Source organism: Halictus rubicundus, chromosome 6 (genome assembly GCF_050948215.1).
Source record: "Halictus rubicundus isolate RS-2024b chromosome 6, iyHalRubi1_principal, whole genome shotgun sequence".
NCBI lineage: Eukaryota > Metazoa > Arthropoda > Insecta > Hymenoptera > Halictidae > Halictus > Halictus rubicundus.
Window position 1 is genome coordinate 14,395,295 of NC_135154.1, and position 27,159 is coordinate 14,422,453.

Consider the following 27,159-nt stretch of genomic DNA (forward strand, 5'->3'; position numbering starts at 1 on the left):
TTTTCTACTCTTGCTCGGAAGAGTGATATTGTTCCCTGCGAGGCAGAAGGCACAACATTATTCCTGCAATTTTCTAAGTTATACCTATCGCCAATTTCATATCCCCCATTCGTTCTAATTCATTTTCATAAAATACTGTTCTGTCATTCTCCTCCACTCGCATTCTTTCCTTCCTTCCATTTCAGTTGATCCCTCAAGGTCCATCCTCGCTCCAACAATTTTCTAAAATATTCTCGATCACTAATTTCTCTGCCCCCAGCACTTCATAAGAGTAATATTTTATTTTGTCAGTGAATATTCAGTAAACAGTAAATATTCTCACTAGGCTGTTTTATAGTTCTTACAATTCCACTTTCCGAGCAAGCAAACTTAACAAACATGTGATCTTCAGCAGCTAATTTTTCACGAAATAGTACAATTGGCAAGACTCCACTCTTTGCTGTAGATGAACGTGAGAGTTGTTCTCGAGACTTACAATAGTGAAGACAAGCGTTATTATTATTGTACTATTATAATGCAAGCGAAACGAGGAACGAGGTTTCTATCCGACTGTTGGCTCTTAAACAGTTTAAGTGTGCTTTAAATGGCTCCTTAGGCTATGTATACGATTTATAATTGTTATATTTAGTGCTTGAAATAATTTTGTAATGAACCGTTGCTTGCGTATCTCATATTAAGTGATACTTATGGACGGGAGTGTACGTTGCACGCGCTTCGCACAGACGAGCGTGGGTAGTCGTGTTAAAGAGAAACGGCAAAGATGTGGAGAGGAGCGGATTTACAGGCAGATTGAATTTTGAATTCCGAGGAGCTTAGTTTGCGAAGATTTTGGCAGAATTTCCTCGAAGCGGTTACTGTCTTATCAACTGCTCAAGTAGATTGATTAAATGCTAGATAGATGGTGTTACTTATTTGCAAATCATTCTGCGCTCGCACAGATTTATTCAAGCGAAACTGTTCCGTACAAAATCTAACTATGCTAGAAATAACAGCGATTCCGATTGTTCATCATTGTCTGTGTATTTCCATAAAAATCACGTACAAATAATGCCTCGATAATATTTCTCATTAAAATGTATTCTCTACATCCATCAAATATTTGTGACCCAAATTTAAATTTCTATTCTGTATTTTACATTAAAAATTATATATTTTACTCTGTCTTACATCTAGCAGAATTTTCTACTAGGAGGTAACGATACAATAATAGGTTCAAAGAAAACAGTTCCGAACAAACTAGCTTTTCCAAAAACAAATAATTTTAAGGTGGGGAAGAACAATGCAGAAGCAGGAGTAACTTGAAATAATAATTTTCTTAGAAAACTACTTTAGGGGAACGAATCAATAACAAAAGTTGGAATACAAATATTTTCTTAACCATCCATATCTATTCGTCATTGAACGTATTTGCTTTCTAGCATCGACTCTCGAGCAGCAGGATGTTCAAACCGGAAATACGAGAAGGAAGACAGTGTTGTAAGCGACAAAATGGAGGTCCCAGGAAAGTCGTATCACAGAATGGAAGCCGAATTAAATCCACTAGTCCGAGGATCTCTGAAATTCCGTGTTTGCTTTCGCGGTGCGGCCGGAAACGCGTGTCGCGCTACGCAGAAATTTCATTAGGCGACACGGTGACGTAAACTGCGGAATTTTTGCTAATAATTGCCGAACGAAAATGTTCTACAAAGTCCTTAAATTCCATCACCACACCGCCCCCCCCCCCTTCTCGGAGGCACAATAGCGCCACGTAATTAAATAACGAAATTTTCTGCGTTCCATCCGCTTTATTACGAAATTCCGTCAATAATCATCCGCTGATCGAATTAACAATGTCTCTCTCTCTCTCTCTCTCTCCCTCTCTCTCCGTCCACGAACGGCGAATCAAATTGATCAAATTAATTCGCGGCCGTCAGTGAAACAAAATAAAAAGGACCCCGGCCGAATAGAAATGAAGAAGGAACGCTCGATTAAAATGCCGGGCTCGATTATTAATTTTTCCGTGGAGTGCGCGACTCGTCGATCATCCATGCGACTAATTAAAGTAAGTACCGCCCCCCGCAAGATATTTCGTAGGACCTTGGGTCGTAGGCGACTCGCGAATCGATTCGAATCGATGCCCTATTAATTATTATATATTACTACAGCAAAGCAATTTCTCTGCACCTCAAGCTTCGTTAAAAACAATTTTTGTTGAAGGATTTTCTAAAAACGCTCGCTCTAATTGGAAGAGCTAAAAAAAAATATATAATCTCTGTAGATAAAAAAATTAAAAGAAACACTATACGTCATTCATCATAGATTTTTGCATCAACTCATTTTGTTTGAGTACCATTATCAATAAACTGCGGATTTTATGCATTTATGAGCGAAAATCAAAACTGTAAATATACTAGAAGAATTTAACAATATCATCACATAATTTCTGATCTATTAAAATTATTAGAAGTGTGTTCGACAATTCCTAGTTTGCATAAAAATCCGCAGTTTAATTATCAGTGATGTCCAAGATTTTCCAGTACGTTTAAATATTTTCTAGAAACTGCGAAAAACCAGTTTCAACTACAATGTTTTTCATTCAAGAAAGGAAACTAAACCACTGCAGCGATGGATTATGTACATTAAACAATTCTTCCTTCCAGAGCGGAGAACGTTTTATTTTTAGCGCCATGGGAAACGAGAGTTATAAAACAAATATTAGGTTAAAAATACTGCAGGTTTGTCGACAGCTCTTCACTTCATTGTCCACTACAGGCATTTCTTGTTTACTGTTCAAAGTATATATTTATACACTACGTCAGTTGAGGAGGAGTATATGACTCAGCCAACACCTAATTCACATTTATAACCGAAGAATGCATAATCTGTACCTGCTCATACCTCTTCTCTCCATGAATATTAGTGAAATCATGCATTGTGATTTTATAGATCCATACGTTAAACCTGTGCTTCAGAAAAGAAGCTATTCCTGAAGTTACTAAATAAAAATATGAATGAATATGCATAAATATAACTGAGTAAATATAAATTTTCTCCGTGGTTTAGAAAATTGTTAAAGGCAAGGAAGTTGTAATTTTCGTAAAGGCGGAAATGGTATGGCAAGAGGTTAAGTGCGCACGTGGTAGGAAGAACTTTTGGGAGGAACAAATAATTCAGCAAAAATCCGCAGCGATGATATAGCGTTGAAGCAGTTATGACGCCGCGATAAATATTTCCAGCGGCGATAGATATTACCTGAATCAATTACGGAGTCGTTCTCGGTCCGGGCAATATTTTTTAATAAGTGTTGTCACTGTCGGCCGCATGGTCGATCGATGGGATGGAAAAATGATTTGCTGGGGGGCTTGACGGTGTCGCGGAGAATATTATTGGCGTTGACGATCGTTTCATGGAAAGCTGAACTTGTCGGACAGACGATCGTAAACGTTGGAGACACGGTTTCCGAGCGAAGCCATCATGACGCAGAGAGCATCGCGCGTCATTCGTCGGAACGACGAAACGGAACGATTCTACACCTGCTCGCTCTATAATTCGGTGACGTTCGTTTACATTCCGACGTGTCTACGAGAGCAATATCTTTACAGAGGCCGCGACACAAGCTTGTATAGACCGGGCGAGACCTCTCTGGCATATAACGTGGCATCGCGTGTCTATAAATCTATTAATACTACAACAGAAGTTCGTTAATTGCGTGTAATGGAGGATGCGGTCACTCGCCTGAACGACGTGTCCATTATTTCGCGAAATAGCAGATGATTTCACGCCGTTACTCGTCACTGGATACTTTCGGTTGCTTTACGGAACCATAACTGTCTAACGCTTTGACCGTCGCGTCACCTATATCCCCGGTGTTGCAATTGTTCCGGACTTTAATATTCGGTTTTGCTGCAGTGGGCTCGGCCAACCTTGCTTGGAATGGACGGAGCAGTCCAATAAAATTAGTCATCATTAGTGTCAGAAATCTTAAATTCCCAGTTCTTGCTTCATTAAATAAATTCCTTTGATTTCGCTCAATTTTCATGGCTGCTACATAAAGATTTAGTAATAGATTCCTAGAAAATGTGGTGCATTCGTTAAAAGATACACTAAGTGGAATATTATGCAAACGTATTTTTAAATGTTTGGAATGTTTTCAGTTTTGCATTTTATCTACTCGTTTTTATCGTAGATGCATAAAACCCTTCACACTGAAAAATGAGGACACCGATTTGAAAACATTTACATTTCTTCTTACAATTATGGTAAATTTATGAAAAATACACGAAAAAATATATCGAAAAGAAAGAACAAAGTTTTTCGTTTAAGGCTTCATTTTCGAGAAAAACGAGATTGAATATCCGTCGAGTTCGCGTGCTCTAGAATCCGGAGTAAGTAGAATCGGTAGGTCATGACCAGACGAACCAGGCGATTCTTATGTAACAGCGCGCGTATTCGTTGCATTTTCAAACTCGATTTTCTCGAAAACGAAAGCTTAAACGAAAAAACATTATTCTTTTCTTCCGACTTATTTTTGCATGTCGATTAACCTCCTCGCACCCTGTACATAGGATAAACAAAATGTCCCTGTACATAACTACATAAATGACCAAAAGCAAGGCCTTTCTGCATTCGAATAATCGCCGGTCCAGTCTAATTCTATTGCAACTTCTATTAATTTCAGTAAATTTCTCCGTGTAAATATTTGTTTATCCACTGTATGGGACAAGGGAAATATAGATTTCCTCGCACGTAACCGCAAAAATTACCAAAACTAATGAGACACGTTCTGTATTCGAATAATCGACGTTCCAGTCTAGTTCTATTGCAACTTCTATTAATTTCAGTAAATTTCTCCGTGTAAATATTTGTTTATCCACTGTATGGGACAAGGGAAATATAGATTTCCTCGCACGTAACCGCAAAAATTACCAAAAATGATGAGACACGTTCTGTATTCGAATAATCGACGTTCCAGTCTAGTTCTATTGCAACTTCTATTAATTACAATAAATTTTTCCGCGTAAATATTTTCCTGACCCACTGTACAGGACAAGAAAAATATAAATTTCTAATTCTATTGCAACTTCTATTAATTTCAATAAATTTTTCCGCGTAAATATATTCCTGACCCACTGTACAGGACAAGAAAAATATAAATTTCTAATTCTATTGCAACTTCTATTAATTTCAATAAATTTTTCCGCGTAAATATTTTCCTGACCCACTGTATAGGACAAGAAAAATATAAATTTCTAATTCTCTATTGCAACTTCTATTAATTTTTTATCCACTGTGCAGGACAAGGGAAATATAGATTTCCTCGCACACAACTGGAAAAGTGAGTAAAAATGATGAATGAGGCTCATCCCGCATTCGGTGAATCGACGTTCGAGCGTGATACGTGTCGGTGGTTTGCGGCAAAGTTTTTCCGGGGGTTTCGGTAAATCCAGCAGCGCGAGTAGCGGGTATGAAAAATGACAGTCGGCGCCTGTGGAGCAGCCACTTTCCCCGAGCAGCGACATCCTCGATATTCGCTTATCCTCGAAGGACGTAGCTTCTCGCGAACGGTTGAATGGGCCGACACAAGGCGCACCGGTATTCGTCGGGAACCGTATAAAGACGTCGCGAAAGCAAGTACAGGGCCCGGGGATCCACCTGGGAAATTTAAGAGAACATTCTATCGCGCAGTTATCACGAGGATACGTGGCGAGCACCGGCAACGTTACTACTTCTTCTTGACCTCGTTCAAGTTTCGCCAGCCCCCTTCCGTGCGCGCGCGCGAGTTCGCAGAATTTACGCGCGACGTTAAACAAGCCCCGATCCACGAGCAGCGATCGATCGATCTTCAACGCCGTCGACTAGATAATCCCGGAGTTTATTTCCCCGTCTCAAGCATTGACCGTTCGCGAAACTTACCCGCTACCAGCTGCCTTGGGGAATTGCCACAGTTTTCGACATTTTTATTTTCACCTCCGGTTTTCCCCTTTTCCTCCCTCTCTCTCTCTCTCTATTTTTTTTTAACAATTACGTGACGCGAAAGAGTTCGTGCTTATCGTCGCCAGACTTTTTCAGCGCGAAGGGTTGCAGCGCAATTTTTTTCCCGTCCGTTTGCAGAATGTTGCGCCGTAACTTTTGCACGCCTGTGTTCTTTCGTTCGCGGAGCATAATTCCTTCGGGAATGAATTGAGACGTTTTTCCACGGTCGGTGGAACAAAATGATGGCGCGTTTGACATGGGTCTGCTTCTTGGATTTCTTGTCAGGTACCGTTGGGGTGTCAGAGAGAGCACAGGTGTAGAATGCATTCTGTACCAGCGTTGTAGTGGATTACTTTTCACTAGATTTAAGAATATCTGCATTTGGGAACACAATTAGAAGAAAGGAAATTTTCAATTCAGAGGAAAATAAATATTAAAACAGAGAATCAAGTAAATGTAACAATCGATTTATTTTTCTGGTCGGGAATATTTAAAAAAATGATCTGCTTGCATTTATGGCTAGAAAGTAACGGTAAAAGATTATGTAATAGTGCGGAATACTGAAAAGAGATTGCTTTGAAGAGTATCTATCTGAAAAAAATTAATAACTTGTTCAGGCAGTAGAGTAATATATATATAATATAGTAGGTACTAAAATATGTACAAGTGCAGATGGGTTGATGAGACAAATTTCTTAACGAGTTGCGCTGTTTGTTAATTTGTTCGAAACGGAGAAATTTATAATTAAGTTTTGATAAGACAAGATGAGTAACTGCTTCCCGACCGAAAAATTTCAACTCTAATGAAACTCCGTAGGAACTGTACATCATCAACAACTGGCAAGTCTTTCCGATGGGTTCGGATAATCCATTTACCGGAGAAATTCTCAGGGGAAACATTCCGCGAAGCCAGAAGAGTCAAGTGAGACTTAAAAATGCTCTAGCCAAATGGATTGATTAAAAGACGGCATAATATATTCAACCCGTCCTACTTTGGTATGGAAATGAATTTTAATTAAATTTTTGTTCGTTCCGCGGATCTGTGAATGTATACAAATTTCTGAACCGGATTTGTACTTCTGGCACAGTGAGGAAAACATTTCAATTCCCATATACTCCACACTTATTCAATTTCAATTATTGAATAAATCATTCATCGTACAGTTTGTTAAATTCTGGAAAGGACTCATTCGGACAACCGCATACTGCATAAAATATGACTTACAAAAAATGTCACGAAACTGTGTAAATTCATATTCGAAAAAATAAAAAAAAAACAAACCACGATTCGATCTGACCGCACGATTAATAGCCAACCCCCCCACCCTCCAAACCAGAAACCATTATCAACAGTCAAACGAGCCGAACCTCGAGCGTCGCCAATCAATCCCGACACGCTATCGAATGAAACGGGAAAGACAGCAAACATGCAACACGTATTACCAATTTAAAAAATAAATATCCTCGCTTTCGATACCATCAGACTATTAACAATTTTTTTATTATCGAGACTCATCGCGTATTTGTGTAAGCTGCTTATCTTTTGGAAGCACCAAATCTGTTCATAAACACCCATGTAATTTTCTAAGGCATTATTATCCTCATTATGCGATGGGAAACCACTTAATTTAAAATATAAAATCATATAGTACTATACTTTTCACTTAAGCTTGCACCCTTAAACAGCAGTTTTACCAAAAATAGTAATAGCTTTATCATTCACAAGAATCAAATTCCTTCTGTTTTATGAAATAAAAAAAAATGTATTTCTTCTCCTAACCCTTCGTGTGCTATGCCAGGGTCATTCGTGACCCGTCGCGGTGGGATAAGCTCGAGGGACCGTTAATGCGTACAATTTTATTCCGACATAAGATGACGCTATTTATTTCAAAATAAGAAAATCTTCTTCTTCGTCCGAATTACAACGAAAGCCGGACCGGAGCAATCGCCTTATATCGAAAGAAAACTGTAACGAAATATCGGTGTGGGTCAGAAATGACTATGGCATGGGCCTAGAACTCGCAGGAGTCCGGGAGTTAATGATTTCAGCAGATTGAGAGTTTAATGGGTTAAAACCATTTTCATTGTTTCCAGTTTTACTCACCTATTTTTGTCATAAATGCGTTAAGATCCACTGTGTAGTTGATTATCGATTAACGTGATCGAGCAAGAATTCGGTTTAGAAAAGCGCTGTATAAAACTGTGCTCCAGTGGAGGGGTCCCTCAGCCTAGTTATCGAGTTTTGACAGTATCTCGGCGAAGGTTGAGGATCGAAAGAGGAGAGAAGGGGCTGGGTCTCAGTTCGCGGCCGGTTAACGCCAGCAAAAAGCGCGGCTTGACACTCGTGCAAGAGAAAAACGACGGGAACGACGAACAAGAAGAAGAAAAATAATGAAGCGTGTCGAGTACGCTGCTAGAGGGGTCTTGCGGGGCCAGGGAGTCCGTGGTGACTCCCGGTGGTATTTATATAGAGGCTGGATTGTCGCCAAAATGCTAGAACCGAGCGTATCTATCGTCAAAAACACGGCACACCTCTTCTCTCCCACTCGCTTTTCAACTGTTCTCTCGATCGTTCCTCGGTTTCCTCTTATCCGCGCCTGCTTCCAAAAGAGAGAGAGAGAGAGAGAGAGAAGGAGAGTGAGAGGCGACAGGCCAAGAGCGCTCAACACCACCCGCGCCCATAGGATACACTCCGGCGACAATACTATAACTCACTATACAGGATACCCATAATAGGTGCTGCCAGAAATGTGTCCTTCGGTTATGAAGGTGTAAAACATATTTCGAATGCAGTTTAAATTCCATCAATGGACAGATCCACTGCAAAGAATATTTTTATACGGTGCATGTTATTGTATATTTATATACAAATAAGACCTTTAACGGGTTCTAGGCCTCTGCCTGCAATATTTCACTATTAAAGTTTTATTCCGATATAAGACGATGACTCGGGACTGGCTTTCGTCGTATTTCGGATGTAGCGTCGTATTTCGTATTTCGTAGCGGTAAACTATAGTTCAGCGATATCTTTTGTTGGATAATGATAGAATATGACGTACCCTGTCGTTCTGGTAGCCGAGGCAGATATACATGGCCTTGTGCTATGGCGTTTGGTGTAATTTTTAAAAAGTTACCCTGTTTTAAAGAGTGCGGTGATATTAAAAGGAGCATCTGTAGACGCATATGATTTCATGTTCTGCGTTGTAGTATTGTCGCAGAGTGTACGACCGGTATGATACCCAGGCGGTAGTTTTCACGGCTTCCTGGCGTGCCCGGAACACTCCAGAAATGCTTTATTTGTCAACCACTTTGTGTGTGCCCAAGGAAACCCGTCCGGCGAAATTAAAGGCCTCCCACTGCCAGTGACGCGGAGGTCATCCTGCATCTCTCTTAATGTCGACGCTGACACCCGCCACTATGTCTCTCTCTCTCTCTCTCTCTCTCTCTCTCTCTCTCTCTCTCTCTCTCTCTCTTTCGGTATGATACTTTGTACAAGCTCCCCGCCGGGAAAGCGTAATTCACCAATTAGAATCCACGCTCGAGAGTATTTCGCGTTTAATGTTTCACCACGCGCGCGGGAGCTGCCCGGCATTTAGTTCTGGATTACTTTTCTCTTTGTACACCGGCCACGGAATAGTATATAGTCGTTAATACGAGTTGAATCGGCCGGCATAATCGCCACGAATAATTTCGAGACTGCCAAACGTTTGTGATACGCTCCTCTGGGTCGGAATTCGCGAGTTGTTCAATTTTGTTTGCCGGGAAGCTCTGTAGTTCCGTTTCGAGAAGCAGCTTCGACCAAAACATTTGACTGGACGACCTTTTTGACAATAATGTGGCTGAGTATGCGTACGATTATGTACAGCTTTGTCTAGCAATTTCTTTCTCAATTTCATTTTCATCGCTTAACGTGACAACAGTGGCGACAAAAGAACCGAATTTTACAACGAAACATCGACGTGAAATCGTCATACGAACACTACCTAATAATCGAGGACACTCTTCGGACATTAATTTGAAAACACGCGCATTAACTTGAACAAGAATTACGCATGAATAATAATTACGATGTGTGTTTAATTACGTGCATAAAGAATATTCATGTTATAGTACAGGCAGCAAGAATAAATCGTTCAACGATAATGGATCTAAATATTTTACAAATACATTTCAATGTACATAGACACGCGAATGGTTAAAACAGTGTGCAAAAAGTGACTCAAAGCGAGTTCGAGTTATGTAATTCGTGTACACTCATTCTCGAGCATTTATAACCCCACACAGTACACATGTTTTATGTTTCCCTGCTGGGGATTGTCTGGATGCTTTCAATTCGAAATAGGTTTATTAGTAATTTTAGATAATAAAGTTTTATGATCGTAAAACTGATCGTAACCGTGGGCGTAACGTAATTTCCGTTCGTCCAACCGTAGGTACATAAAAGCTGAACAATTATTACATTCATCGCTTCTCGTATTACTTTTCTCTTGCTTTATTGTATGAATCACTTTTTCATTCGATATTTTTATGGCTTTTCAATTTACACTAACAGGCGTGCTTCGATACAGCGCACAATACTAAAACTGCATTCTCAATCAAGTTTACCAAACAAACCGGAACATACAAATAAAAATTGCTTCGTAACGATAACAACACGCTTCGCAGCAAAATAAAAATTTTCCATCTCACTTGTAACAAACAGAAAATTATCAGAAGTTTATTACCATTGTTAATACCTTTCACCAATCCATAAAATCCACGGTCCAGTTGTCAGACTGCAATTTCCGGAAAAATAAAAGACTCATGTTTTAAAGTAATCGAATTTCTGCACCGGGCTGCTGTAAAATCTTGAATTTCCTTCCGACCGTATTTCTCATATGTAAAAATGAAAAATTACTGATGTGGACAGTCCGTTTTTATTAAAATGCTTGAAGAAAGATTGAAATATTAATTAAAACTCTTTTATGTGCAGGATCGTATTTGAGGATGGTACGAGGGTTGAAGAACTCAAATTGAAATAACTCCATTACCCCGTGTTCGCCATTAAAATCCCTAGTAATTTTCGCAGAATCGCTATCCAAAAGGAAGTTCATCACACTAAAAAATGTTCGAATAACCGAAGCACACTAAAACGCGTCCGTTTCTCAACAAAGCTCGGCTGATTCCGTCCGAAAACGTAATCTGCTTAGTAGTTCCCTTCGCTCCGGTGGAAAAGTAAACAAGCAGAATACGCCCAAAGTTTTACGACGGCGGCATTAAGCAACGAATCATGAAAGAGAGAAAGAAAGACAGAGAGGTAGGGGAGCAACATTCCTCCGCGGAGCCTCGTAAATTTTCAACAGCCGTATCAAAAGGCGGACGGGAGGAGCAGCTCCGACGAAAAATCTTCAGACGGTTTATTTTTCAAGGGGCGCGTATCGAAGGGGAAAGAATATATCGGCGGGTCCGCTCGAGCGTTCCGCCCGTTAGAATCTGCGAGATATCCGCGTTGACCACGAACATCTCGGAGGCCAATGACTATATTCGGGGGACGGTTTTCCGCGAGCCGGTTATCTGGGAAAGGTTTTAAAGTCGAACGGGACCGGGACGATCGTCACGGTCAACATCCTGCCCGATTTTATCGGATCCTTCGCGTTTCCTTGATAATCCGCCTCGATGCCCTGCAGCTCCGGTGCTCTTTCATTTTTCGCGACCGACGAGCGCGAAACCTGAATTTCGCCGAGTACCGAATCTTTCATTTTTCTTTGTATTTCCTAGAAATGCTGCACCTATCAACAGGACACTGTCACACGTTCGCAATTTCCCGGAAGAGTAGCAAAAGCGTTTCCGCTGAAATTTCCTGCAATTTTTCAGAAACTAAACGCGACTGAAAACAAATTTGTCCGTAATATTGAATCATGTCGGGATACACTGCAAAAAGTCTTTCAGCTGTGGATCATTTAGGTATCCTATAAAAATTTCATAGAGATGACCTATCTTCTGTACGTTTCGCTAGGAAAGTGCTCCTCGGGGACGAATTTTCTAAAATTGAAAGAAAACATATATTTCTCGTTGGATTAAAATGTTAAAAGCGTTTCCAGATCGCGAAACGTTTGTTTCTACAAATTTTGATTTTGGTTTACTTGGAATAATTTTCATTGTAAAAGAAATTACAGAGGTTAAGACAATGTTGTATCTGTTTTGTGTTATTTAATTTGTGATGCAGGTCGTTAGGAAACTCCGGGCTGTTGTACTGCGAAAGCTCGTCAGAATCAAAGTCGGACAATCATGCCGCTGCTTTTATCAAAGGAGACGCAAAGCCTGCGAGAGATCGATTGAAAAGAAAAATGTACGTGTTTCGTTTTCCGATTGGCCGATGCAACGTCAGACCTGATCCTTCGGGGCAAGAAAATTTTTGCACCGCGATATTATTTACGCAGCAGGCGCGTCTGTCGGACGTATACACGTATTTATCCGTTTCCTTGAAAGGAACGAACGATTGTGCCGGGTAAACTTCAAGCATCAACGGGATTCTACCATGATCTTTGAAAGCACGCCTTTCACGATTCCTGTGATATTCTGGACAGTAATCTTTCCAGCGATATTCTAACGTCTATTCTATTTCCCAAGCGAGTCCTTTGAGTCTCGGGATGGATCATTTTCCTCAATCATTTCTTTCGCGACGACTTCTTCAATGATTCTTCCAACCACTCTTCCAGCCACTTAATTACGCGTTATTCATTACGAGCGGAAACAAAGTTGCCGTTCCGGGTAGAACGCTCGACGCGTTATATTTTTCAAGAATTTCCCTGGCCTGCTTTTGCCGGGCGTGTCTCGGGAAAGTTCAGTTAATTTCGTACGCTTCTCACGGCCCCGTCTCATATTCGGAAACATTCGCGAAAATGTTCATCGTGCCGTCTACGGGGCGGGGGGGGGGGGCGCGCGGCTTGCTGAACGCGCACGAAGAAACACGAATAGCTTTGATATGCCGTTCTGAACTGGCGAAATGTTCGCTCGTGCGTGTTCACCCGACGACGACGACGACGACGAAACGCGAAACTAGCGTCTTGCGCGATGCGAGACGCGACGCGACGCGACGCGACGCGACGCGACGCTAAGTGTTTGCTGCCTCGCGAACAAACGTTTTCGAGCGGACGTGCTGCAAGTTCGATTAAAAAGTCGACTGGCCCTCGCGAGTTATAATTGACGCGGCTGATTTATTCGCGCGCGTCCCCGTTCCCATCGGCGTTTCGCGAACGCTCCCGGAATAATTGCTTCGAGACTTTCCCGACGGACGCGACGCAGCGCGCCTGTTGTTCAAGCTTCGATAAAAACAGCAGCCGAATGCTATTAATCTCGGCGACGAATGTCGGTCTGACGTCTGAACAAGTGTGCAATCCTCCGAAGTCGTAGTACCGTGATTTCTCCATATATGTCGCGAAGGTCTGGATGATAAACGTCGCGGAATTATCCCCACTACCGCGGGGTATATCCCGCGAAGGGCCACGAAGCTCGAGAGCCCTCCAACGCCGGGGAGTGTAAACATAACACGGCTCGGGTGTGTCTCCTGGACGATACGAGACACTGGCAAGACCCGTGTTGTTGACATACATCGAGAATTCGCTATATTTAATTTCTCTTGCGATTTCATTGTGTCGCAGAAATTTTGAAATGCCGAATGTAACATTGCAATTTGTATGGTCAACGTTCAAAAAGTTCAATATTGTTTGTAACAGTTATACAGAAGTTTCAACTGTCTGAATGTAACAGAAAATTTAGTAGCAAAAAGTTCTTAGAGAAGTACATCTGTCTAATCAGTTTTTATAAGAAAATATTTATGATAAAATATCTGCAAGCATTATGAAGTAATATTTTGTGGAAAAATTGATTAAATCCAAGGAATAATTACGCGAAGGAACGACGCAAAGGCCAGCCAATGATAACCGTGACGTTTCCGCGGGAGATCCTCGCCGAACGCTCCAGTATAAGTGGAGACACCATAGTGATTACAACCGGGGGAATACTGCGCTCGATTTCCGCGTCGATTGCCGGGCCGCTTTAAAGATTCTTCATTAGCCCGGCGGATTTCTACGATATTATTTCAGGCCAGGGTACCCCGGCGCGAATTCTCCGGTTTAAGTAGCCGGCTAGTACAGGGTAAGGACGTCGTGAAAACTTCCGAGTAGCTTGGTGATATAGCAAGCAATTAAGGGGATCATTAAAGGCGAAGATATCGCGGGACGGTTTAAAGCGATCGTCAACCGGCGATGTGATAACCGTAAAAGAATACGACGACGCCAGGGCATTAGCAGGGAAGAACCAACCCCTCGTCATTTTCCACGCACGATCAACCGCCGACGATTGAGAGAGGAGAAAATAGAGAAAGAGAGAGAGAGACCCTGGGCGTTATTATTGTTCCGCGTGGACGCGGAACGCCTCGAAGAGAACAGTGGGGAGGAGAGAAGAGAGGGTGTGGGTCCACTCGTTTCGTTTCGTTCCGCGCACACCTCTATTTCCGCGTGAAATTGTTGCCTTAGGACCGGCCCGCGTGCTTCACTACTTTTACTATCGCGAGGATGTTTGCGTTCGGCCTCCGACGACCTCGATGTTGCACACTGCGGACCGTGAAATTGAGACTTCGACGGTAAGGCTTGCTATACTGCCGATTAATGGGTCGAGACGAAACATCAAGCTGGCTGGATCTCATTTTTTCTTCAGTCAGTTTCAGCTCGTCCGCTTTGAGAGAGGTCTGTGGACTGGGTCAGTGGGAAGCCGAAGCGTTTTGTGGCCACAGGACCAAGGAATAGTACCTCTTCAACTATCCTCAGCAACTTCGAAAATATTCAGATCATGGATTGAGAAGAATCATCGAACTTGATAAAGGGTGTAGCCGGATAAGGAGGTCAAAAGTGCCCCCAAACCAATTTGAATTTGCAATAGGCCATTCGATAGCTTATCCGAAGAAAACATTTTGCGCCAATTTTCAATTCTATATGTCGACATTGGGGGTAGTAATGGGGTGTCAAAGAAAATCAGGGTTTTCCGTAATTTCTCTTATCCTCTTCAATTGAAAATTTACCAAGTTTATATTTTTATAGTTTCAGCATCTCATTACGGTTGTCAACATACAATTTCTTCAGATTTTTCAAATTGAGGGCGCATAGTTAGAAAAATAAAAAATCGCTATTTTTTACCTTTTCCATATAATTAATTTCTTAGACGGATATTACTATTATTTTTTCTTTAAAAGAAAACCGAAGAGGTAGTAGTATATTTTACTAGCAATATGACAGCGAATCTCAATTTTTTGTGTTTTTAATATTTTTCTAGAAACAAAGGTGACCTTCATTTTTTTAAATGGAATGCTACATATTTGTTTACGTCAAATGAAAACGGACACTGAGACTAGTTCAACCATGTAGTATACTATGGTCTTCAGGGTCATACAAGGGCAGAAATAAAAGAAATATATTTAACATTTACTAGCATTGTATTTACTAGTACGTTGTAGTGATAAGACTACATCTCGTGTTCAATGTGACTTCCATTAGTTGTAATGGTAAAAATAACGTTGAGGTCTCGACTTTGACGATAGGGATGAAATTCGGACGAAATGGAAAGCTCGATCGCTTTCGGAAACTGGGGCAATCGTTTAAATACATTAATTAGAGAGTCTAGAGGCAACGCCGGGTACCGATCAGTCCGGTAATCACGTATGGATCAAAATGGTACAGAAATATCCGCGCAGAAGACGAGAAATTAGAGCAGCTGTCGATGCTTGGATCCGATGCGTTCACTATGACGTTGAACGCACGTGACAGCCGTATGTCACGCACGTACCGCGCTGTTCTTTCAATCCGAAATACACACGCGACCGTATATGCCTCCGGTTCCGCGTACTCCAAGTTAAAAGGAAAAAGGAAAAAATAATGAAATGGGGTTCGCGCGCGCATTCAAATCCATTGGATTGCTGCCAAAAAGGCAGTCCGCCTCTGTACAGCCACTGAAAAAACTATGACCAACAGGGACCAAAAACTGAACATTTCTGCGACCGATGCGAACGAGCATCGATGCGACGTCTTTCAGACTTCTGGACTCCCAAAAACTTAATTTTATCGTACACAAAAACACACCGTGTTACTAATTTCTACTAATTCTACAGCAAAGCTACCCTTTCTCAAATTATTTACTAACTGTAGAATGTGAACATGTCAACAACAAGGGTCTTGCTAGCGTCATGTATCGTCTAGGAGACATACCCGAGCCGTGTTATGTTTACACTTCTCGACGCCCGAGGCCTCACGTGCTTCCTGGCCCCTCCCGCGAACTATACCCCGCGGTAGAGGGAATAGTTCCGCGACGTTTATCATCCAGGCCATGGCGACATATATAGAGAAATCAGCGTACACTCACTTGAATAAGACGAAGAAGTATTTTCAAATATCTTTTTAATCAGAAGATGATTTTCAAAATTTGACATAGCGGTGCATGAAAAAGTGTCTTTTAACATTGTAAAAGGAAGCATATATAGATTGCGAATCTTTATGCAAAATAAAAATTGTCCAAGTCAATTGTAAGGAGCGGAAGTTGCAAATGCTTTTAATGTGTTTTGAACTTAACCTATTCATTTCTGTTATGAACGCACAAAATCGGCAATCTATGATAGCCCAGTCGAATATCGCGGTGTGTTAGGTGAACGATACTCGTTCTGAATCATTAAACTGTCGATGCTATCTCCGAATACCATCGGAATGGTTTTCTTTCGCGGTCTCCGGCCGTGCCAAAAAACACAACGATGCACGGAATGACCTAATACTACCAACATCGTTCCCCAGGTCTTCGTGGTCTGCCAATGAATGTCCGCTGTCACGAAATCGCACATGCGACACAATGCGTTACAGATAGTGCGCTCGTCGCTAGACAACTGCGCTGTAAATTAACCGCAAAACCGTACGTCGAGGTCCAGCTAATTCTAGAGCGTCCGAATGATCTTAATGTACTCGGGAAAAGGCTCGCATTACACGAAAAATAAATACAACGATCGGACACATTCTTAACAGTTCAAGGAATCCAATGACCATTGCTTCAAATCAGTACGTCAAATTAGTGATAGGTTCTGTAATTAATATTTCTAATCCGTACAACATCATACACACACTGAGCCCTGTACAACACCAATATTTCAAAGTTATTTTCGAGGAGAAACAGTTTCCAGTTACATTGAAAATATAAGGATTAAGAATAGTAATAATAGTAATAACAGTACAAGGTCGACTCGATAGTTGTCCAAAGCATTGGTCTGGCCCGGGACAATTATCGGCTAGAAGATACTATTCTTTGATCCACTGCTGAACGTAGTGGGAATTGTTCTGGGACAATTATAGGCTAGATATTTGGCACATTTATCGAGTAGAGACTGTAATAGTAATAGTAATCATTTAAGAAAAGTACGTTCCGAACGGTGACCTTGACAGCACTTCCGAGGTCACTAAAATCAGCGAAACCGCCCCTGTTGTAAATGATCATCGACGGATCATCCGTCTATTCGCTGTTTCCATTTTTATATTCAGTCTGCATTGGATTTCTCGCCCGTCGGGAATTCGAAACGTGTTGTGTCGTTTCGCGCGCGTGCGCGCTCTGCTGAATATTGAAATGAGTCAAAGCGACTCGGAAATATTTATTACTGGAAACGAAAGGAGCGATCGAGCGAATGTTAAAAAGAAAACAATAAAACAAAAAAGGAGAGCTGCAACGAAGGAATCACGCTGCCGGAAAAGTCCTGCTAATCCGTGGCTTTAACCGATTCAACCCGGAAATGAATCGCGAGTAAGACGCTCGACATGATGGAGGGAGAAAAAAAAACATCGTATGATAAGCCGGGCGCATTTCCCGGGCCCTTTAGCTTTTGCATCGACGAATGCATCCGAATTTGAAATTACTTCCGCCGGCTGCCGAGCCATTGTCAGCTCTGCCCGCGATGTCAAAGCGAAAACTGCGCGTTTCGACGAGCGTTTACGGCATTAAGGACGGCCATTGTGTTTGGCAAGCACGTTTGATGAAAGATATTAGCCGGGATTAAACGGCGCCGGTGAAACGTTCAATTAGTTGTAAAATCACTACGCACCAAAAATGGTCTGGGAATGTTTCTATAATACAGTTTCTGTTTTATGGATTGTAGATGAGGGGCTACAGAAACGAGGCTTTCGATTTTTCTGAAAAAGTTGCAAATAACATTTCTATTCTCACATTTTTGCACACTGCATAGAAAGCTCAACAATCATTTTTACAACCAATTGATAAGGATCATGGGAAGTGTATCCGACCATACGTCCATCACGTTTAAAACCGAAGAAAGAAAAATCGTTAATAAGGACACACTAATGAGTCGCACATAGCTTCCCAATTTTTCATGTTGTACCCAATGAAATTCGTGTAAGGTCTAATTGACCAAATAAAACTAAATAAAGAGAGGCCTACCGTGCGATTGCAGCTTACAAAATAATTGAATGGAACATCTATAGTCAAATAATGAGTTCTGGAGAACCGGCAGTCATAAAGGAGAATAACTATATAATGCGTGTATTGCTTCATTCTTATCGCATTACTCCAATTATGTCACGCAAATAAACGTCAATACGTCATCACGGTGACATCGCTGCAACAAATGCTTTCGCGATTAATTAATTTTCGATGTGGAGAAGTCTATTCAATACGAGATTCCCTTTCACGTCATCGTATAGACATTATATTAATCTCGGAATAAAGGGACATTTTAATTTGTAATCACTGATAGCCGGATTATTAATCAATCACGTGCACGAATATCATTTTAATAAGTCGTATAGACGATTTTTCATTAACTATCTCCCGTCTTAGGGTAATGAAAAAATATAAAAAGAGTCCAACTTTGCAATTCAACAAAGTGACAGTTAATATGGAACATTTGCAAAATTTGTAAAGAAATAAAATAAAATAAACCTTGAAACACAATCCCATTTCGATCAAAGTACTTCAATTGATTTTTCCAATACATTTTCTGTACCGAGCCTATCAACAGACCCGATGTCTCAAATATATATGCGTATCCAATTTTGCATGTTAAATGCTGTTCCATATAATATACGGTTACCCTACATATTATATCAAACGTAATAAAAATTGAATAAAAATGAAATTTACTGACCTACGTATTCGCTCAAGGTATGAATATGTATGAGCACGCCGTTCCGTATATGGGATATTTCCCAACAACCTTCACACAAATATCTCTTGTATTCTCCTCTTAAAGCTTTCATATATCCTAAATTACATCTCTGCTAAAAAATTCTATAAAATTCATTTAAAATCTAAATGTATCAAAGCTCGAAACCCGAATTTCTTTGAGAGAGATCCAGTGGAGCCTTGTACAGTGCAAATCCCACATACATGGGACAATTCCCAGCAAACCACTTTATATTATTCGCATTAATCAGACAATTCTAACATCCTAAATTATATCTATAACAGAAAGAAAAAGATTCAATAAAATCCTGACTAAATCAATTTCGAATATAAATGTCTTGAAACCTGATATATTTGGTAGCTCGCAGAAAAAACCCGAATTTCTCTGGGAGCCCGAGCCAGCAGAGCCTCGTACGGTGCAGATCCCATATTCCAGAGCCGGCGAGCGTCTCGGCCCTTAACGTTCGCGATTTCTCAGGCACTCGGTTGCCGGAAATTCCCCGTAAATATTCGGCGACGTTTCGATTCGTTTCGACGCGGTGGCTGAACAGGGACGCTCGAGTGGTCGCAGCTAATGCCCGTCAATCAGAAACGGCACGTAGTAGCCGCGATAAATAAAAGTACCGTTCTCCCCTTCTCCCCGCTCGCCTCCCCGCCGATCGGCCGTACACGTGTGTAAATTTACCGGCGACTAATTTTAAAGCGCCACGCGCGCAAACGCGCACCGACCGACGAGGAAGTCGCTGCCTCAATGAAGAATGCAACGAGCACCGAGGGGATCACGGTTGCGACATCCTAATATCCGAGCGATAATTCGATGCCAGGTGATTCGCAGCGAACCGCAGCCCGGTTTACAATGTAACCTTCCTATTTATAGTCATCGGCCAGCGTTGATCGGTGTCGCAATCCTTCCATGCGAGCGATGATGCCGAGTTTCACGCTCGATTCTTGAATAGAACCGAAACCGCGGCCGCGTTATCGATGAATGCTGATAAGCCCGTTGCGGGCATCACGGATGGCTCGCGGATCACGATCCGATGGTTCAGATATTAGTATCCTTTTTAAAATATTAAAAGCCCTGTTACGCGGGACGTCGAAATTCTGTGTTCACACTAAACTTGCTGCTTCGATTTTTCCTTTAGTGTCACTTTAAACATTGTCGTTATTTCTCGGAAGTTGTTTAACAACACTTCCTGCACCAGTTAACAGGTAAACTGGTGGAAATCTGAAATTAATAGAAGAAAAGCAAATTCAATTTTAGTTCCCCGTCACTGTCTTGAAATTCTTCCGTGAAGATCCAAATTAGCATTAACTTTTGCAGTGCAGCAACGGCAGCAATCGCATCAGTTTTCATCGCACGGGGTAGATCATCGTGATCCATCAATCACGGGGACAGGAATGCGAGCTCGCGCGCCGCGTGGCCGTCGTCTGGTCTGGTCGGATCGTGCGACGCTAACCTTTAATTAAAATCTTTCGATCTGGCCGTCTGAAATGAGGCGAAACGACGCGAACGGCTGTACAGAAACGCGCGAGTAACGTCTCATTAGGTACAGATTGACCTAATTACGAAAGGAAACGTCTGGCGCACTCGAGTCACATCTCGTCTGCAGTTGGTGCGTTGCCTGCCTTTCTGTGTAAAATTGGAAATCGTTGTCTATTTATAGCGCTTTTCCGATAGGGTCACCGATGGCAGACAAATATGGAACAATGCACGCGCAACAGGAACCGTCACTTTTGCTTCACGCTTTCATCCCTCAAACCACCCCCTTTATTTTCCCTCTCGTCCCCTTCGTCTTCTACTTTTCCGTTTTCTTCCACTTTCACAGACAAATAGTTTTTTTTACCTTTACCGTGGCCTTGTGGAGAATTTTTCTTTCTGCACATATCGAAGGTATAGTACTTTAAGAAAATGCTCGTAAAATGCTATTGTAGTTTTTGAAAAAATAACGAAATTATAGATCATTTAGTGCGACGCATCGCAGGCTACCGAGTAGATGAATTTACATTTTAAACGCGTTCACAAAAACTACTGATTTTGCACACGTCTTCAGCGTACATGTGACCATAGTCGCCACCACAATCGTGCCATGATCAATTTTTTCCCAATCCTTCCAGCCTTTCAAAAACAAAAAGTGTTGAAAAAATCGAAACTGTACGTTCAAAGTGTCGCCACTTTTGCAATTTTCATATTTTTCTACAAGTATATTGAATAAGAATAAATTAGAATCAACATCAAGGGGAAACAGACGTTTCCATTTGCTTCGTGTTTCAGAAATGATTCTCGTACATTAAATGAATTATAAAAATATAAAACAGTGCTCCCTATATTAAAAAAAAAAGAAAAATACTAATTTTATACATCCCGTGCCAATGGCGGGCAAAGGGGCGAGCGAGGAAGCACTCTGACCCACATACGCCACGTGCTGTTGCGAACGTGTTAATCCTCCATTTTGTTCGTTACAGACATTACCATAAATTCCGGAGCGAGCACTTTCGGCCCGATCATTATATCAACGTCAATCACCGCGGAACGGTAGCGCTAGCCCACGAAATTACATTCATTTCGCGGAGAGAAAAAAAGACCAAAAATGGACGGGAAAAAAGACCAGAAGAAGAGTCGTCTCGGAAACGTCGGCTCGATGGCACGAACAAATGTGAAGCAATTAATCGAACGAGCGACAGCGTGGCTCGGGCTCTCGTTGTTTCCCGACAAGAACCAGGCAGTCTCGTCGAGGCACAGAATAGCCGATGAATAAAGAGACTCCGTAAACAGAGCGGGTAGCCTTGGACGTTCGGCTTCGATTTACTGTTTACGCGGGGCGAACTATAAACAGGATAGTAAAGTTTTGTTCCGCGAACGCGCCGCCTCGTTCGGCGACTCGTGATTTTTTCGGATCGATACCGGGTGTCAAGGTTGCCGGCTAGGGACACGGGAAAAGGAATTGGCTGCACAGAAAAATAAAACTAAGATCCGATCTATCGCGATCCTGGCAATCGTTTCGCTGCAACACGCTGTGCAGTTCTATTTCCTTTTGGCCCACAGGTGTTCTTCTGTTATGTCCTATTATTTAACAGCGTCGGAGAAGAGTATGCTTTTGTACAGGACTGTGAATACGTTAATAAAAGTACGATTTAACAGTAATTTATAATTTCAGTGTAACGGTGAGTATAAGGTAATCATAGATTTGTGAATATGTGAGATGGACTGGCTGATTTTGGCGGTACTATTCTACTGCGGAATGGCTGGTTACAGCAGAGTGGTTTAGGATGATTGTAATTGATTGTAGAACTTTGTTGAAACAAAGTTGGCTAATTTGTTGAATTGTTGCGCAGAGAAAATTGACTCTTGAGTCCGACTGGCTGATTTTGGCGGCGCTGTCGTAGAACTTTGTTACAACGAAGTTGGTTAATTCGTTTAACTATTACACAGACAAAATTGAACAGGGATTAATTCGGTACCTGTAGTTTATTTCTACTTTAATAAATCTCCTAAGCCCGGTTTCTTATTTTATAATTACTGATAACAAAAGCTGCTTATTACAGGGTTTTATTAAATAATATGTATGAACGTAATGTAAATAATTTAAGGTTCATTTATGTAACTTGCGTACACATTGAGAATCTGGAACGTATATAGAATTAAGTAAAAATAGAAGAAGACAGAAATGGTACGTACACTCAAGCATCTGTTGTTGTACTCTAATGTTATTAATGAAAACTATTTATAATAATTTCTATTCATTACCGCACAGCTTATTACACCTGCCATAAATTGTTTTATAACCATGGAAAAGCGGAATTGCAGTGAAAGCGTGCGATTCTGTTTGGCTGACCTAGACAGTCCTATTCTACTACTCAGTGTTAGACACTATTTTCTCTGCTCCTCGAAAAAATAATAAATTACAATCACAGTCACTGTCACAATCTATCACAGACATATTTAACCACTGATTAATTAATTGTTACAATTAATTGTTTATAACATTTTATATACATATTTTCAAAAAATGTCACTAATGTACATCTTTCTCTCCAGTTTCATAGATTTTCTATTTAAATTGTTCTTACGAATTCCATCACGAATATCAGCAACTATGTGGGAAATATACAAGCCCAACTAGCCGCACATAATTGCACCGGCGAGGCAACACCGCGAAGCGTTAGGTCAACTTTCCAAGATCGACCAGTCCATCCAACATCTGTCAACACAGAACGTATTACGCGCCCTCCGCTTTCCATTCACAATGGTGTCAGAGAATATTACGATCGATCACTGTCGAACACGCGATCGACAATTACGTTAATCGATTCAGAGGATAGCTCTTAGCAGCGCCGGCGAGCGCGGCTTCTATCGCGAAAGTGATTCGCGATAGAAAGTATCCTATTAGAAAAACATATTGCGCCAGTGAAAGAAGCAAAAATAAAAACAAAATGGACATCGAGTAATGTACTTCTTCGAAACACTAATCATACTTGAAATGCGCTCTTCCTTTTTGTCTAGGAATCCGCAAAGAACTCGGCGAACTATAATTGATTCCAATACATAGAGAGAGAGAGACCTTTCAGTATCACATTCTTCGGCATCTCAAATATGCAAGTATTTCACTTATGTTGTCCTTAATGTCAATAATAATAAAAAATTAATGTCACTGTGAAAGGAATTCTCTTATTTTTGTGTTTAGGGAACTGTATAATATATAAATATATATTTTGCAAGTGCAAAAATATTCATGTAATTAATTTTGCTCGCGAGAAACGGTGAAATATGTATTGTTGATACATAGGCTCCGGAATGTTGTTTACGCGTGAGCAAACATATCTCTATTTATACATATCAAGAACAAATTCCCAGAAGTAGATTAACGCTGACTCACCATTGAATTACTGTCTAATTTCACCGAAACGAACACCAGACTTCTATCTACCGACACCGTATCATAAAAACACATTAGTTGAACATAAACATTTCACTTCTGCGAAAGCGTGTTCGAGACTCGTAGAGATGCCCGACAGCTACCACAAAACGACGGAAACGCCGCTCGTGTTATGGCTACCATGAACAAATCATGAATACTTCGTCGGAGACCTGTTCCATCGACACTAGTTTACTTTTTCTCGTAGCCAGCGATCCCTGACGATCGCATTTTCCCTCGCTACGATGCGAAAACGTAAACACTATATACACACAGCACGTTGCAAGCCCCTTTTACCAGCGTTATGCTACCCATTCTATGTCAGTCAGGGATCCGAGTTATTTATTAGCAAACGACTGATCGTAGTCAGCCTAATGATTATGGATTTTCTGTATTTGTGTAAAACATGGTGATGGACAAAAAATTACCAAAGATCTTAACCAAATCTACAAATCTCGAAACAGGACAGAGAAAACTTGAAATTCATCAAATCTACAGACACATGGGATGAAATATAAATATGGTTATCGTTATTGATCAAGCATTAAAATCGGCATTAAAGAACGAAAAAAGTAGACTAGATGAAATTCGAAATTGTGAAAGCACTTTAGAACAGTGTCCCACTATTTTCGACTTATTGCAATTATTAAGTTTAAACTGACTCTGTCTAATGTTGTATTGCTTACACGTGGTCAGATAACTATACGTGATACACTTTCATCCGCTGCTGCTGAGCTCCTGAATCTTGAAGACAGCTATGAAAAATATTAAAGAATCATCTACAAATTATGGTAGCACAGACATGATTATAGGATACACCGTCGATCCCACAGAACGAAATCAATGATCAACGCCGTTCTGAAGATAGTCAATCTCAGTATCTAACAACACACTGGTCATCCGTTTACTTCGCAGAAAAATATGCAGTCTGGTAACGACCAAGCCAGTCGATCTAGCATCTGTGAAAGCCCCCGAAGAAAGGGACAGAAAATCGGAAGGAAAGAAATAAACAGCGCGCAAAAGGCCGCGCAATTATCCTACACGCGTTCCCCGCTCGGCTCAGCTCGGCGCGACGGGTCGTGATTGCGCGCGTAAAGCGTGTAAATCACGCGCGGCGGTGTGGCCCGTTCATTTGGCGCGTAAAAACGTAGCACCGGTGCTACGAACTGGTCGTATTACCTTGTCAACGGGATCGTCCGGTGTGCAAGCCAGCCGGAACAACAACTTTCTCACATTTTCGGCCGTGGGTGAGCCCGCGTCCTCCGACCGTTGGTTGCGTCACAAAAACGGAGCACACAATCTCCACGATGAACGAGAACAAAAAAAAATCGCACGGTTGAAACGGTCACGACACACTTTTTCTATCGAGTGGTTGGACACGATCTAGGATCTATAAGATGTATCTGACCGAGGTGTGTTCGACGAGGCTCGGGTAAGTTAGGCCAGGGTGCTAAACACAGAGAGAAAGAGAGAGATAGAACCGGCCAGTTCTTTCTCCAGCTCTGTCGTTTCTCCGTGCAACCGGCCACCCGTTGTCTTCCTCCGCCTCCTCCACCACCTCCTCCTCCACCTCTTCCGCTTCCTCCTCCTCTTCGTTTTTCTCGTTTCACACTATGGTCGCGTGCGAACGCACCCCGTTATGGCGCCGCTGTCGGCGATCAGCGACGCAAGAAGGTTCACCGCTCCGCGGCACGCGCTCACAAAAGCCCATCTCTCCGACGACGGGATCACACTGACGACGATGCTCGTCGATCCGACGACAAACGCGACGTCACACGACGGGCCGACGCGATCTCGCTTCTCGCAAGCGAGTCCCCTAGGATCGGCCACCGTTGCGCCTACTACTCGGATCCGATCAGGATCCAGCGATACGATGCATTCTTCGATGATCCTGCTTGCCTTTTCGTTTGGGAGAGGGTGAGAAGACACGGCACACACCGTCCTCGGGACTGGATCCTCGATCCGACGATCAAGATCACGGTTACCTTTTCCGATTGATACTTTTATTTCTTTTCGTTGGAGGATCACCACGAGTTACGAGGAACACGACACCGCACGACGACGACAAGGCGACACAATAACGTGGCGACGACGACGACGACGACGACGACGACGACGATGACGACGAGCCAACGATGAAGACTAGGACGACGCGACTACGACGACGACGGCGGCAGCCGGCTCGCGAGGACCTCTTCCGCCGCACGATTCATGACCACCGACGGAGAGCACGTCGCTCTCGTGGCGACGACTGCGCCACTAAGCGGTATCTCGTCGAAACGGACCGTCGGGGCGGGAGAGGGATAAGGACGGAAGCTCGCCGGATCCAAAGGGGAAGGGGATGCTAGGGAGGGAAGGAGACTCTGGTAGCGGTGCGCGCGTTCTACAAGGCACGAGCGATAGAAAACGCGGATCAAGCGAGCGAAGGGGATACGGTGATTAGTGGCGCGGCGAGACCTTGCCAGGCGATGTCCGTGGGCAGTGCGAGGCGGTGGGTGAGCTCGGAGGATGATGGTCGTCAGACGAGATTAGGGGCGCACGGTATTAACCCTTATGTGCGTTTTGGCAATGGGCGCACTTGGTACCCCCTTCGAGTTTTCATTCGGCTTTGTTTTGTACTGCAACCCTCCTGTAACGCGAGTGATTCGTTAAAGCGGGGTTATAAGAAACAGAATTGCTACAAATAACATCAAATTGAATTTCACACCAATCGCAATTTTTCCTTCGCGTTATATGGATACCCCGTTGTTAGACTACCGCGTTACTCAATTCAATTGTATTCAATTACTCGTATTCAATTGTTGACAGTTGAAAAGAATGAGTGAACTTTTATCTGAGGATTGAATTGAAAATATGTATCAGAGGGTTTTAATAATAATAGTTTCCGTTCTTTTTTCGGTTTACTGTTTAACTTGGTCATGTTTCAAATGCTTACGTGAAATTGTAAGGGAGTTCGAGAATCGGCGAATTTTTATCTGAGGGTTGAATTGAAAATGTGTATAAGAGAGATGTGATAATAATAGCATAAAATAGAAGGAGAGAAAATACTGTGATTAATTGAGGCGAGATATTGTGAGGTGATGTCCATGGTTCGT

At 42.0% G+C, this 27,159-nt stretch overlaps 1 protein-coding gene and 1 long non-coding RNA gene across 9 annotated transcripts in view; both read right to left on the minus strand.

The window, feature by feature from the left end:
• Nucleotides 1–27,159, minus strand: part of LOC143354721 (uncharacterized) — a 597,645-nt gene that overhangs the window by 349,233 nt on the left and 221,253 nt on the right. The gene's annotated exons all lie outside the window — the stretch shown is intronic.
• LOC143354718 (uncharacterized) overlaps nucleotides 1–27,159 on the minus strand; it is a 575,799-nt gene that overhangs the window by 336,676 nt on the left and 211,964 nt on the right. For 2 of the 8 annotated variants that reach the window (XM_076788981.1, XM_076788978.1), the window contains exon 1: nucleotides 25,244–26,324. The exons of 5 other annotated variants lie outside the window; for them this stretch is intronic. The gene's annotated coding sequence lies outside the window, so the exon portion shown is untranslated. Of the gene's footprint in view, nucleotides 1–3,231; nucleotides 3,400–25,243; nucleotides 26,325–27,159 lie in introns of those variants that run through there. One more of the 8 variants, XM_076788980.1, reaches the window with a different exon arrangement.